This window comes from Ictidomys tridecemlineatus, chromosome 12, assembly GCF_052094955.1.
Source record: "Ictidomys tridecemlineatus isolate mIctTri1 chromosome 12, mIctTri1.hap1, whole genome shotgun sequence".
NCBI classification, from domain to species: Eukaryota; Metazoa; Chordata; class Mammalia; order Rodentia; family Sciuridae; genus Ictidomys; species Ictidomys tridecemlineatus.
Genome location: NC_135488.1, coordinates 117,239,901 through 117,254,669, shown reverse-complemented (window position 1 = coordinate 117,254,669; position 14,769 = coordinate 117,239,901). Strand labels below are relative to the sequence as shown.

The window sequence follows — 14,769 nt, the reverse complement described above, 5'->3', positions numbered from 1 at the left end:
TCAGGGGGAAGAATCCAGGAGGGACCAGCCACTGGTCAAAGCCACATGCAGTGCCACCTGGGAAGAGAGGGAAAGCAGTGGCCTCACACTGCCAGGCACGGGAGTGCAAGCTGTTGGTTTCCTGTGCGACAAGCCCCGACCCTTGGGGTGTCCAAACACAGCCTTGAGTGAGGCGGGGTTCTCACGATTTGGGGTATGACTGGTCAACCAAAGACCTTTTCCTCCTATAAATGTGATATAACTTTACTCCCTAATAGACGTGGCAGGGGGGACTTTTTTCAGTACAAAATATCTGTCAAGAACAATTTTAGAGGAGAACAAGTTTCCTTAGGGATGAGGACTTCAAAGGCCTTTGTCCACAGAGGGCCAACACCACAGCTGTGGCCGAAGGGCGCGGCTGAGGACATGACAACCAGAAGGCAGAGAGAGACTCAGCTGGCTCTCCAGGGACAAATGATACCCCAAATGCTGGCCCCCAGGGAACCACCTTCTCTAGCCACACCCCGCGGGCCTACAGTCACCAGCCAAGTTAATCCGTTCAAGTGGATTTATGCACTGCTTGGGTTGATCCTCTCGTAACCCAGCGCTTCCTCCTCCAAACTTTCTTGCCTTGTCTTACACTTGAGCTTTCGGGGGACCCCTCACATCTGAACTATAGCAGGAACATCTTCCGTTTATGTCACAGATGTTGACTGATCCTTCAACAAACACTTGGGAATAATGATCCAGGGCCAGGGGAGTTGATCAGCAGAACCCTGGGCGTCTAAGAACTGCTGTGACCCTCCCAGCCCAACATAACTGACCTGCTCAGAATCCAGGGAGTGGACCTGCAGCTGACCTCTTCTTCCTTTCTCAGGATGTGACCACACTCTCCAGTGTCTGACTGCTGATTCTCACTGCCAATGGTGTGAGGGTGTGGGATGCTCCGCCACAGTCTGCAAACTCTCAGTCACGGCACTGCCACGACAGTGACTTCTGGCTTTGAACCTGAAGGCCTCCACCAGACCAGCTCCTCCTGGGCCAGCCTTGCCACCCCACGGATTGACAGATACTTGTCTCCATGCAAGTGTGAATCCCACAGTATGCGTCCATCGCAGCGTCGACATGGGTCATTCCTGGGTGTGGGAGATATAAAAGATGCCAGAAGGCGAAGAAATCGGTTTTTAAAAAGAAACAAGAAAAAAAAATATTGATTCCTAGAAGAAAAGACTTGTCAAGGCAATTTCTTGCAAGAGCAAACCCTTCATTAGAAATCAAGTTAGAGCTAATTTTGAAGGAGCGGATAGATGTCTCCTGGCATTTCCTATTGTCGCATCATATATGGCACCTATAGATAAGAGTGATTGTTTTCAGTCCCATTTGTATTAAAAGAAAGCTAACCAACTGAAGAAAATCAAATGTAATTAGTTTTACCTAAATTATAGGTTTTCAGAGCAATTAATAAAACTGAATGTTGAAAGCTGCTTGTTAAGCAAATCAAAGATCAAGGAATATATTTTCTTTATTAAATGTCACTCCTATGTAAACCAACCTACACAAATCATTTTGAAATACAGCACATGCGAAACTGGAGTATTTCGCTCCAGTACTACTTAGGCAATCCACAGACTGTCTCGATGGCCAACCACAACGTGAAGTCACTACTCCGTGTCCACTTCTGACCGCTGAACAGGTAGGAGGCACAGCGGCCGACTCTGGGCCGCTGGAATCAGGCCAAGCTGGCTGAGCGTCCACTCAGCTTTTCCCCATCCCCACGGACAGGAACAAAAGCTTCACCACTCGAGCCTGGCTCTCGCTGTCCATAAAACTGGTCTTGATTTGGACCCATGGAGCAGGAGGAACTCCTGTGACGTCCCATGTAGGGCATTTAGTGCACTGCTATTCCCAGGGCCTAAGCCCAGTAGATGCTGGGGACCATCACTCCATTTATGCCATTTGGGTTGGGCTGATAGGATCAAGTGGAAATAACAGGGTTGGTGGACTCATGCCACCCTGGGCCTGGGCAGTTGGTGCCCTGTGCTCATGCGGTTCCCCCAAAGGTCGGATGGCTGCTGTGGCATAAATGTAGCTTCAGGATTATTTGGGTCCCTTCTTAGAGAACAATTACAGTCACACTACATTTTTGAGAGCTTGTATGTCTTTCTGCTACACTGTGAATATGAATCTGTGCACATAGCCTTGGGAGCAGGAAGGAAGCAACCCTAAGCCCCTTGTCTGGCTCGAGTCACGGTTTTGTCTATAAAATGGTGGCAGAAGGCTTGACCTTTAGTAATGAGAAACTCTGTAGAAAAGGGTCCTTGGAGTAGAGGCTCTCTACCCAGTACGTCTCGCTGGGGCCCTCAAAGAACTTCACAGAAATATTTCTACCACCAAGAATTCATGTGATTTGAATTTCCACCATGGCTTTCCGGAATGTTCTCTTTGCATCACCGTAAGACCAGGGGATACATAAAAATGCTAAGGCAACATCCTTAGCAACATCCACAATTCCTTTCCCTTGTGCATTTATTTTCCTCAACCATTGGGAGCATCTAACTATATTCTACCAAAGTTCCACCATTGCAAGGAAAACAGTGTGACTGTGCCCCATGAGCAGAGAAAAGCCTGAGACACACAGCCTTCTCCATCGGAAGCATGGGTCAAGACGAAAACGTCCCACTTTCTCCACAATGTGAGTTTCCGTAGCAATTACTATAAAGACCACTTGAGCATCTCTTTCATAATAACTGTATAGACCCCCAGGACTGTTTCCCACTGTATTTTTATAGGCAGCAAAGACTCCAGGAAACACAGAGATTTAATCTGCACCATTTGTTTCCTGAGGTTCCGATGGGTTTCCAGGATCCCTCTGATCCAGGGGCCCAGAGATAGAATGACTGATGAGCCTCTGTTGGGAAACCAGACACCTCCAGGCGAATGGAGGAGTTAGGGTTGACACCCTTGTTGGACAGGACAAGGACAGCTCTCCAGAGAGGAGCAGAGTTTCCTTGGAATCTCCCAAAGGAGAAGGAACACATCTTATTTGAAGTAGGAGACATACAGCCATGTAATGCTGGCTTTCTTCCAAATCAGATGCCAGACCAGGCAGATAGAATGGGACGTGTCTGTCCTGTGGAGAGTCTGGTCCCTCTAGGGCCTTGAGTTTTCTGTGAGTCCACCTGAAAGAAGAGGGAGGTGACTTCTTCATCAGACCTTTGGGGGCACTGCACAAATACAGGGCACCAACTGCCCAGGCCCAGGGTGGCATGAGTCCACCATCCCTGTGTCCTTCACTTGGAGTGTGGAGGAAGAGCTGCTCAGGTCAGAACGGTGGTCTACAGAGCCTAAATCAGGCGTTCTAGTTTTAAAAAGAAATAAACAAAAATAAGCATACAACCCCCCAAGCATGAAACCCCCAGATAAACTTGCAAACCTTAGTATTCACCTAAAGGACAGGGTGTTAACAAGATGTTAAACAGCACACAGAACAGCACACAGATGAAGGAAGAGACCAGAAATAAGGAGCATATGGATGAAAATTTGCTTAAAATACACATGGGCTTAGAGAAAAAAGGAGAAAGAAAAACCTTTCTGGCCAAAAAAAAAAAAAAAAAAAAAATGTGCCTTGGGATTGTGCCAAGTTTAAAAACATTTGAAGCAATAATCTGAGTTTAGAAAAAGTACAGAAAGATTCCTCTCACCCTCCTGGATAAGCAAGGAAGAGAAACGTGGGCTGCAGATCAGGCGGCTCGCTGTGGCCCGCGGGGATGCTGAACACGGCTGGCTTACCCCAGAGAGTGAGGCGCTTACCCTTGACACTCCTGTTGGGCCCACGCGGCGACAGGGAGGAGTCACCTCTGCCAGCGGGCTCCTGGCACTCCACCCTGAGTCACCTCTGCCAGCTGGCTCCTGGCACGCCACCCTGAGGCTTACTGCTCTCTGCGCCTTGGAAGGTTCAGCCCCGTGGACCTAGACCGTGCTCTCGGTCCGCACTGCTTCCCCATTGTGTCCCTCTCTCCATGTCTCTTCCTCTCAAACACAACTCTCCTCCCCTCCCCTTTATCCAAACGATGCCAGCCAGTCCTCCAGTCCCTGGCAGTAGATTTGGAAAATCCCTTCCAGGCTTCTCCACACCGGGAGGACCCGACCCTGCTACCTGGAATGGCCAAGAGAGAGGCAGCAGGCTGGGATCCTGGCTTTTGTCACTTTTATTGATGAGTAATTTTTTCGTAAGTGAAGAATTTAAATTCACTAATACCTGCCTTTTCATCTAAATAATGGGAAAAGCAGTGTTTATTTCTGAGAGTGACTGTCCATCAGGTGACATAAAATACCTAGTAAAGGTCTGGGAACAAGGGTCTACTCTAGCTCTTGCTCCTTCCCTGCTAGACTTCTTATTACTTCAACTGAGCTGTGAGGGAGGCCTCTGGAGCTCCAAGCCTCTTCTCTGCACTTGTTTTAGGTCGCAGCAATGTTAAAAGGATGCCCTAAAGGCAAGGTGAGCCTAGTAGCTACAGCATGAATATTCATTAGTATCGCTTTTATGGTACAGTAACTATTATAGGAGCACTTCAATATTCTTCAATTACCTCCCTTTAAAAAAAATAAATAAGACTTATAAAAGTACAAGTTTGTTTCATTAGTTGGTAGTCCAACTGCTCAAAAATTCTTATGTGCAATGTACTGTATATCAATTTGAAATTTTGTTTCTCAGATTTTGTGGAAAAAATGTTTCCATCTGAGTAGGGCATCTCAATCAGCTCAGGCTACCATAACCAGATCCTGGGGATGGGCGGTTAAACCACAGGAACACATTTCTCCCTGTTTTAACGACTGGAGTCCACGGCCGGCCACGGTGCCAGCTGCCTCCTGACTGGTACAGCAGCCTTCTCACTGTGTCCACTCGTGGGTCTTTCCTGGGCCTAGGCACTTAGATGGGGGCAAGGGTGGGGGAGATCTTTCTAGTGTCTTTTCCTTAAAGGTCACAATTCTTTTGTCTCATGAGTCTGCCCTGAAAACTTTATTTAATGCACTTCTTTAAAGGCGCTATCTCCAATATCACTCTTCTGCAGGTTAGGACTTTGCCTGGGAATCAGTGGTGGCACCAACATTCAGTCTCGGGCACAGCTGTGGCTGTCACCTGGAAGTCCTGCACATGCTCTTGATTTTGATTTCTGCAGCAAGCTCAGGTCATGATTTTTTTTTTTTTTTAACCTCTTGGATTAATGAGTAAAGAGAGAGCACCTTAGGAGCTGCCTCCATCCACTGCCTTGTCCAAATGCCACGTTGTGCTTTTTTAAGTAAGTCCCCAAACAGTGGCTTTGACCACTGGAGAAGATTCCTCCAAAGGAGAGAAGATTTTGAAACTACATCTCAGGTCATTGTGTTGAGCAGAACACATTGCCCCCACCCCCAGAGTCAGCAGGTGAAGTATTTTTGTAACATTTTTATATTTAATTTAAAAAGAGAAGGAAAAAAAAAACATATAGCACTGAAAATAGGTACCTGCCTAAGTATTTGAAAGGAAATCGATCGATTTGTGTGACAAAGCAGGCCAGATCTTCAAGCCAAAGCAAAATGTTAATGACTTCACTGCTCCTACTCTGTCTCACCTTCTGTGTCTGTCTCCTTCTCTCTGTTCATGTGCGTATTTGCAGAAATATGTCGAAGTCCCTTTATTTGTCTCACAACATACCCACAAACCAATGCAAAGCAACTACTGTGGTTCAGCCCGAGGCCTAGAGCTTGTCCCTGCTCTAGAAATGTAAATATAAGTGTGGGGTAGAAATATCACCGATGCTCATTGGGTACCAATGCCCCTGCCCTCTGCTTCCCTCACCCCCTCCCATCCATCCCTGGCCCCACTGTGTATAATCTTTTATGTTTAATATTTTACACTATTTTACACTAGTGGATTTTACACTAGTGGATCTTGATGAATTTAAGCTTGGACCTTGTATAGATTCCAGATTTCAAACGAATAACTCTTTCATTTAGTTAATAGCTGCAGCAGAGCCATAAAACTGTGAGAGTTTATGACTTGCAGGACATAACCTGCAACCACAGACAGTATAAATTATATGACGTTGCACTTTACAGCATTGGAAGCTTGGGAAGCATCTCTCTGCTGCTCTGGAGTTCAGGGGGTAGGTGTGGCATGAGATGAACTCTTGATTCTTTTTCCTGACGGCTGAAAAGCACCTTCATGCTGTGGTGTAACAATCTGTCATGGGGCCCCCAGACATCCAGCTCTTTTGTCAAATGCTGAAGCAGATCTGTCAGAAAAAATCAGAGAGGGTATTTTTGCTTATCTTGGACCTGGGTTGCTTCTCCCAATACAAATGCAAAAGCCAACTCTGTTTCTATCATAGCGTGGATAGTTATTTCAAGGAGACATTGTCCTTAGGGTTGCAGGGTGTGGGGGAGAGTATGAAATGGTGCATGACCTCCAAACAGATTTTTCTGCATTATCTGTTAGGAAGAGTCTGGATGATATCCTTCCTCAGCGACTCATGTGGCTTCTAAATCCTGCTTCGTGTCCGCTCTTAAGGTTACAGCTCTGGAGGAGAAGCAGAGGGCGAGAGCCCTGATCCTGTAAATGGACCGTCTAAATAAAAAATGAAGATAATAGAGCTTGGGCAATTGTTCAGGGCCAGAGGGAGAGAGAAAGGCAGCCCAGCTTTTGAAATGAGGACGGGCCACTCACTTCTCCCTGCACCTGCTGCCTGAGAAGTGCTCTGTTATTAAAGAGGCCTGGGGTCCCATCTGCATATCAAATAGTTGGTTTGTAGATGAGGCCATTCACTGGCCGCTGCGTATTGGCTGCGCAGGACTCTGTCTGTCGTTCGGCAGCAGGCCCCAGGGTCCCTCAGGCTCCTTGAGTCAGCAGCCCCTCACCCACAATGAATTCAAAATCAGGATTGATTTTCATAAATAAATCTCTGAAATATCTAATGCATGAGTAAGTTCAAAGCCAGGGTGATATATGACCATCTAGGCTTCTCATTTGTGACTTGAATCCATCAACTGAGGTCCTGGATAGTAAAAGGGATGTTAGTCACATTCCCAGCTCCCTCTGCTATCTCTCCCTCGGATGCTGCTTTATTGCAGGAGCAACATCCAGCATTTGGCCTCGCCGAGGGGCAGCTGATTATTGCCTCCTGTGGTGAAAGGCAAATTTAAAATATGGTGCTCCCTTTCCTGAAATATGCAAATGTTCCTATTTCTGATATCTAGAATTGGGTTTGGATAATTGATCTCATCTTTCAAGGAACTTTTGTTGTTCTAGAGCTCTGTTAATGTGACTCTTGCTCTCTCTGTGAGTGAAGGTGTGTGTCTGAGTGTGCACATATGACTATTAGCAGGTATACAACTACGTATTTCAACCAGGGACTCTTTCCAACAGAAATCTGGAAAGGAACAAAACAGAGAATCAAAGTTACCAGAGCCATTATTCTTTAATCTTTGTGTGTTGCCCAAGAGAGCGCTTATTCTACATGGCCTATTTCTTTATAAACGATATTTTCCCCTTGCTTTGGATATTGGAAAAAATATCCAAACACAATTCTCTCCTAGGTATTAGAAATTAGGAAAGGAAAATAAAATTCAGCTCAGATGAATTTCAAATAAAACATACATAAGAGCTTTGCCTCTTATCATCTACCCTTCCAGGGGGGGCATCTTCCTTTGTTATATTTTCCTGGTTCGTTATGGCTTTTCAAACCCCAACTTCTGTTTCTGATTGTGAAAATAGCTTTTCAGGGTAGGGCCAAGGCTAAGGAAAAGTTGCTAACACAGTAATAAATAATCATAAACGAAGGATGATGGTAAAAGGAAAAGGGGCTGGGGTCTGTGGTTTAAGGAGGCAAAGTATAAAAAATGTGTAGTTTATTTTTATTATCAGCTAACATTTTGTGAAATGTTAGGTAATTTCCCTTGAACTCAAAAAACCTACACAGTACAGAACATAAATTTGCAAAATTAAAAAATATTTCAATTGGGTGAGATTAGTAAAGGAGGCTTCTTTGAGGACTGGATACAAATTCAGGGGTAGCCAAATAAGCCTGCTACAATACAACTAACTGAATACTGTGTTTTGTGCTTTTTGAAGATCAGCAATTTTATTAAGTAATATTGGGATCCAATTTTTCATGTCTTACCAAACTGGCATGAAATTGTTAAAAGAATAATGTTTGTATAACAGTTTTCAATTTATAATCTCTTTCAAATAGTTATTTCAAATAATTCAGTTGAGCTTCTTTTTTCTTTTTCATAGGCAGACACTGAGGCTCAGGGAAGCTGTGACTTCTCAAGGTCCCTCAGTAAACACCACCAGCAGAGACTGACCTGAGGTCTCCTCTCTTCTGGTTCTGTGGGGGTTCCGGAGCCTCACATTCCCCAGCTATCCCGGGACACACCTTTGTTTGAGAAGAGTAGACTGAACACTTGGAATAAATATTCTCTTAGGATGATGCGATAGAAAGTCAAAGGTGTACATGCAGGTAGCAATGAAGATTTTTCAAAGCATCAGTTAAAAAAAATAACAGCCTATAAGGATATTAAAACACTGCGGTTTTTTTAGCCAAATTCTCAGAAGTCAGGAGAGATCAGTTTCTTGCATAAGACTGGGCGCTCAAGAGGAACTAAATGCTGACCTTGGTTAACTAGAGATATGACTCCTACATGCAAATCAAATAACAGAAACGTAGTAAGTTCGGGTTCCCAAAAAGCACAGGACGAATCAAATTTGCATTAAGATATGGCCGATCTTTGACCCTTTTACAGACCAAAAGCCCTTTGAAATCCAGGCTGTTGGCCACAGATTAATGAGCTGTGGGCGGGTCTGTGGGCTTCCAGACGACGCTCCCGGAATTCATTCTGTCTTTACAGCAGCGAAGCAGTTAAGTTCAGTCATCTCCTAGGGAACCAGCAGTGACAGTCCACGTAAGAGTGCTGGGGACACCACCAATCTGCTGTCTAATAAGTAAATTGTGATGGCTACTGATGTTTCCTTTTTTTAAGTCAAATGTTTGCTACTATATTCAAATTTAATGCCAAGTAGCATGCTACAAATGTCTCCACACTGGAGAGAATTGATGCTTAAAAATGCATTTGTAAAACTGCTCCAGCAGCATATAGATATGAACAATAAATTTGATTCAAATATTTTTATGTGGGGGAAAAAAAAAAAGGAAAACAACCCAGAGATGTCTGCCTTCTGAAAGCAATTCACAAAGCTGTATCCCCTCTTCTTCACTAACGAGAAAACTTTAATTTCTGCAAATTATGTGTGACTTTATTTTAAGGTATTGGATATTTTGTGATATATTTGCCAGCGTTTTTCCCCCTCCTTCATGAATTGGAACCTTTATTTTTAAAATAAACCAAAGTGGGATTGCATGTATATACCATTCACACACACACACAGATTCATTCAAAGTTGCTTAAGCTTTCTCCTTCCCTTTAAAAAGGCTTCCCTGCATGTTGTGATATTGACAAGTGGTAATGCAAAAGCAAGTCCATCTGAGCTTAATGAGGAACCCATCTGCAGGCTGAGATTTAGAGAGGGTGAAAGTAAATCCACCCGAAGCTGTTCAGGTTAGGGGATCTGATTTATCAAGCTGCATAGCGAAGACCCGATCTCCACACACACACACACACACACACACACACACACACACACACACACACACACACAGAGCACACAGCAGGGCGGCTGTTTTGCATTCTTGTGCTCCAGGGTTGACTCTCCCCAGAATTCAGTTCTTTTCTCTGATGGAGCACATACTAGTCCAGGAGACTGATGTATGTCAGTTTCTTGACTGCCTGACTTTTGCTCCCAATATACCTGAGAATTACTTAAATATAAAAACAAATGCACACGATAATTGCTTCACGAGTAAAGTAGGAAGCATAGGTACGGGTCTATACGTGGGTATGAAATCCAGTGGCCACAGCGCCTTGAAGGACTCCACAGCTCAGGGCAGCGGAAGCCATGGAGCGGTGAGAGGGGTGTTTGCAGGAAAGCTCTGGGAAAATGGCCCTGTGCTTAGTAATGGTGGACACAGGAGGCCTTGTTAATTCACATCTTTAATTCCAAGATCAGTGCCTGATTTACACCCCGCAGCACGCTGGATATTTTGCATCTGCTGTTTTACAACGTGGCTGAGGTATCCCTTTGTTATTGTAGATAACAGTGGCAAATCAAAGGCTCGCTTCTTCCCCACCCCCCAGTATTCTGTCATTCTTTCTCTGCTTGAGATTAGAAAAATCAACACCATGATTTCTAAATCTAATGAAGAGACATCTCCAAGGAATGTACATGATTTTTTTTTTGCACCAGATATATAGTCTAGTAGTAAATTCTGAGGTGTTCCCTACATCAATGGTGCATAACCCTGTGCTTTTCTTAATAGGATTTATGCTTGTCGGCTTTCTATATGCCCTGCCATGGTCGATAAAGGGACAGGCCGAGTTCCCCTGGTAACCAGAGCCACTCCACTTCCCCTGTTGGCAAATTCCTCCTGAGCATAGAATAGGCATTGCGAGGGAGAATATGTCAGCTTATACATAAACATGACAGACTCATATCTGGAAGGAGGAGGTCTCCAGCATCAGATTGAATTTAGATTTTCTGATTGTTCAGCCAGATACTTCTATTAAATCTCCAATGGAAACATCTGCAAGTGGAACACAAGAAAATCGTAATTCTTTCCAGATTCCACCCCTTTTTCTAGTCAAATGTCACCCAGGCTCCATCGAGGACTGGGGAAGTAGAATTCTTTATGCATCTGCTCAAATTGAAAAAGGTTATTTCGCTGTCTTCAAGATGGCTCTTGAGCTGCCGGCAGAGCCAGGGGCTGTGCCCTGAATGAAGAGTTGCTAGGAGATAAGCCCCCGCTTCAGACGGCGTTGGCTGGAGTTATCTCTAATTGACAGCTCCTTACCCTAAGGGTCTAATTCTAACCTTGAGACCAGGGCTATAATGAGAGGGCAGCTTTCCCTCACCCCTGTTGCTGGCTAAGGCAGGGAGATTACTGGCGGCTGTTTTTCTGGGGTTTTGTTATGCTTCTTTGGGAGGAGGGACTGGGAGACACAGGGCTGCTGTCTGCAGCTCTAGCTTTTGCCGAGCCCTTGTCTGATTCATGCCACCTGAATAAACTTGCTCCCTCAGTTAAGATGGCCTCGCTTTGAAATAATAAGGGTATGTAAGGAGGAGAAGCCTCCACTGGACTTTGAAATGATTTGGAATTTGAGCAGGAAGGTGGAGTTCTGAAACAAAAAGAAAAAAAAAGGTGGGGGAGAGGTGGGATGGGGGAGGGGAGAGAGGAAGGGAGAAGAAAGCAGAGCCCAGGGCTGCCCCTCCCCCACCATCACCCTGGCTTTCAGGGAAGCGGGGCCTGCCTATGAGATGTTATTTAGGACGTGAAGTCAAACAATAAAGCAACAAGCCGCCAAAGGAAGGGATTAGCAGGCGGGAAATGGAGGTATTTTCCTGTGCCGGGCCCTGCAAGTGTGTCAATTCATTTTTCTGAATAGCACAACGCAGACCAGTGCAATTCATATAAGGCCGGAAGCCAGTGCACCCGTGGGCTGGGGGTTGCTTTGCTTCCGTGAGGCTGTGTGGACCCAGGCAGGGAGAGGAGGACAGACCCTGGAGCCCTGCGCCGCCTGACCTAGGGCTTGGCCGTCCAAGGCGACCTTCAGCCACATCTCTCCTAGGACCTGGCCAGCACTCTCCAACATCAATATCTGGGTTCTGGGTGTTGTAATTTCGCCCACAGCAAATCCTGACCTGAGCCCGGCATTTCCTCCTACAGGGAAAGTGTTATTTGGGGATATTTTTCTGCCTGATGAGCATACTTTACACCAGCAACGTACAGTTTTATTAGGGAATATAATGACAGGAACAAGGAAATATTTGTTTCTCCCGTGGGTAAATCATTCAGGTCCTCTGTGGATTTGAGTAGGGTCTGGAATAATGGAAGAAATACCTGCGCGACCAAAACGCAGGCAGCGGGGGCTGCGCTCCCTGTGAGTGCCCAGGGTGGAGGCAGAAGTCCAAGATCAAATCATACTGTTCAGCAGACATCTTGCCATTTTCTCCGTATTTTCTAAATATTTTGCTTGGAATTCCTATAAAGTGGGGCTATTTTTCCACAAACGGAGATAATATTTTAAAATGCTACTTCTGAGGGTGAAAGACACACGCAAACACCTTCATAGAGTTTTAACTTTATGTGTATTTTCGATTTAGAAAAGAGGAAATAACCAAGAAAAAAAATTTTGAATATCACAAGCCCAATAATACTTTCTTTTAAGTATTGTTTTTTGTTTGTTTGTTTGTTTTGGATTTTATTTGGACATAATTTAAGTTTATAGAAGAGGTGCGACAAATGCCCAGACCTCCCTGTGGGTCCTCTGGCCCTGGCTGCCTACCGTCTCCCCCATCCCGGCTCCCCGTCCTGGCTTTCTGGAACAACTAGTCACATGCTGAAGACAACCCCTAGTTCTCTTTTCCTGGGAATAAGAGCATTCTCTTTCATATTCATTCCCTAATCATCCAAATCAGGAAATTGAACATCAGTGCAAAACTGCTCTCTTAATTCACAATCCATCATCAGATCTTGCTCGTTGTCCCATTAGCACCCTTGATGGGGAAGTTCTGCAGGCGCAGGGTGAGCGCCACCAGAGTACACTGCATGTAGGTAGCTAGAGGAGGTGTGGAGTCGCTTTGCCAAGAGAGCTGTAGAAAGCTGAGAGCACAGCACTGCGAGACCCTATCAGTCTTTGGTTATTTTAGTATCAACCTTTAGAGAAAGGAAGTGCTCCATGAAGAGGCAGGGCAGTGGGCCTGGAATGTTTTGTGGTGTGTGACAAATCGTGACCTCTTCTAAAGAAAAATGGGCCCTCTATTTCTTATATCACCTAAAGCAAAACTAATAGTGCCGACATTGAATAAATATTTTGTAGAAATATATGGATTGTACAAACAAGAGCGATGCCATTGACTGTGAAACGCATGCAGAAGTCAGTGTGTAGGTCTCCTCGAGAGGCCAGGTCTAGCCCATCAGTGCTGGGGTCTCCACAGTGGAGAGGGCTGGGAGAGGAAGTAGACTGAATGAGAGGGACTGCAGCCAACCAGGAGAGTGCTCCTCTGCCAGCCCAGCACGCAAAGAAGAAAGTGAGGCGGAGGAAAAGGAGCAGCGCTCACTTCTCAAATTTACATTTCTGTATAATTTTTACCATGATGGATACTCCTTTATAAGGAAGGAGCCTTCTGTGATAGTAACCATTCTCCTGTTCCCCAGTCCTGTGATCCCATGTGGGGTCCTGGAAGTGCCCATGGCCCAGGGAGGGATGCTGACCCTTCCGCCCTCCACGGGGCCCTGGCTTGTGCACCAGGTGATGGCTGAGCTTTCTCTCTTCACCTCACTGCCCATGTAGTCTCAATTTATTTGAATTTCTAGTTTTCTCCAAATTCTACATAAATAAATCCAACTGAAGAGCCATCACTAAGGAGCATAACTCTGCCCAGGGATTTTCGCAGATATAGGAGAGGGTGGTGGGTGTTTCTTGCAGGGCAAGCCTGGACTTGTGGGCCTGTAAGCACTCCCAGCTCCCTTCCATCTGGTCACACCAGCGTCCCCCTTGGTGTTGGCCCTCACAAGCACCCACAGAACCTTTTATTTCATCTATGCATTCGCCAGCCCACAAAATTTCTATAGTTAAAAACAACATCCATATTTTCTCATAGACAATGATTCACTTAAAACTGATTTTAAAAACATTTTTGTTTTAAATAAAAATGAAATTTTACTTGAAAAGAATTTAAATTTCTTCTGATAATCACGTTGCATTCCTGTTTCAAAGTAGATATCTGATGCCGGTTCCAGGCTGTCAGATGAGCTGGGAGAGGTGCAGGGTTCTGTTCTGAAGGTGGCCTCTTCTGGACAAGTCCCTGGGGATCTCAGGAGGACAGATCCTGAATTGTCTGCGAGCAGCTGCTTAGTAGGTAGGGGCTGGTTTAGATTCAATTGCACAGTGCTTTTAGGAGCAGTTGCTGACCCCTGACCTCTCCTGCAGACAGGCTGATGGGAGTAGGGGCACTGGTGTTCAGTTCACTGTGGCTGCAATAAACCAGCAAGAGATAACATACTTTTTAATTATCCAAACATGTTTGCATGCTGGACCCAGTCCCCACATGAGACAGAGTGCTCGGAAATCACAATGAGTTAGAGATAACTGTTGTTCAATAATTTTCTTTTTTTAAGAGAGTGTAAACAGATATGAGTCAGGTTACATGCCCTTCACATTCAACTGAGTTATCTGTAACCTGGCTCTCACCTCCCCCTAGGGTTTCTGCACTCACGCATAACTGACAGATTATCCTCTCACGTTCTCACAGGTTTTCAGTCCTAGGGAGCACATTCATTCTTTCCCCCTCTGTTGAGAAGGGGAAGGATCCTCAGCTTACAGGAAACAGAGACTAGCAAAATTAGACGGCAGTGACAAAGGACTGGCAGAAAATGCAGAAGTTCCAAACAGAGACCTATTCGATGGAAAAGGCCCAGAGCAATTCTGCCTCACCAGGTAGGCTGGTGGCTTTAGGAGAAAAGCAGACCTGCCCCCACGGGGGCCAGCCAGGCTTTATCAGGAGGGTCCTGGATAGTACCAGAAGAGCAGGGCAGATATTGTGCTGGTGGCTCTGGGTGGGGGAATGGAGGTCCCCTTTCATGGAAGTCATCCTCGGCCTGGCTTTGTGAAGAACACACGCAAAAGTGGCTTCCT

At 45.4% G+C, this 14,769-nt stretch overlaps 1 long non-coding RNA gene across 1 annotated transcript in view; it reads left to right on the top strand.

Annotated features, from left to right (window-relative positions):
* The window catches only part of LOC110598355 (uncharacterized), a 109,117-nt gene that overhangs the window by 92,322 nt on the left and 2,026 nt on the right, over nt 1-14,769 (top strand). The window contains exon 4 of the long non-coding RNA XR_013429304.1: nt 686-14,571. This is a non-coding gene — a long non-coding RNA (uncharacterized LOC110598355). The remainder of the gene's footprint in view (nt 1-685; nt 14,572-14,769) is intronic.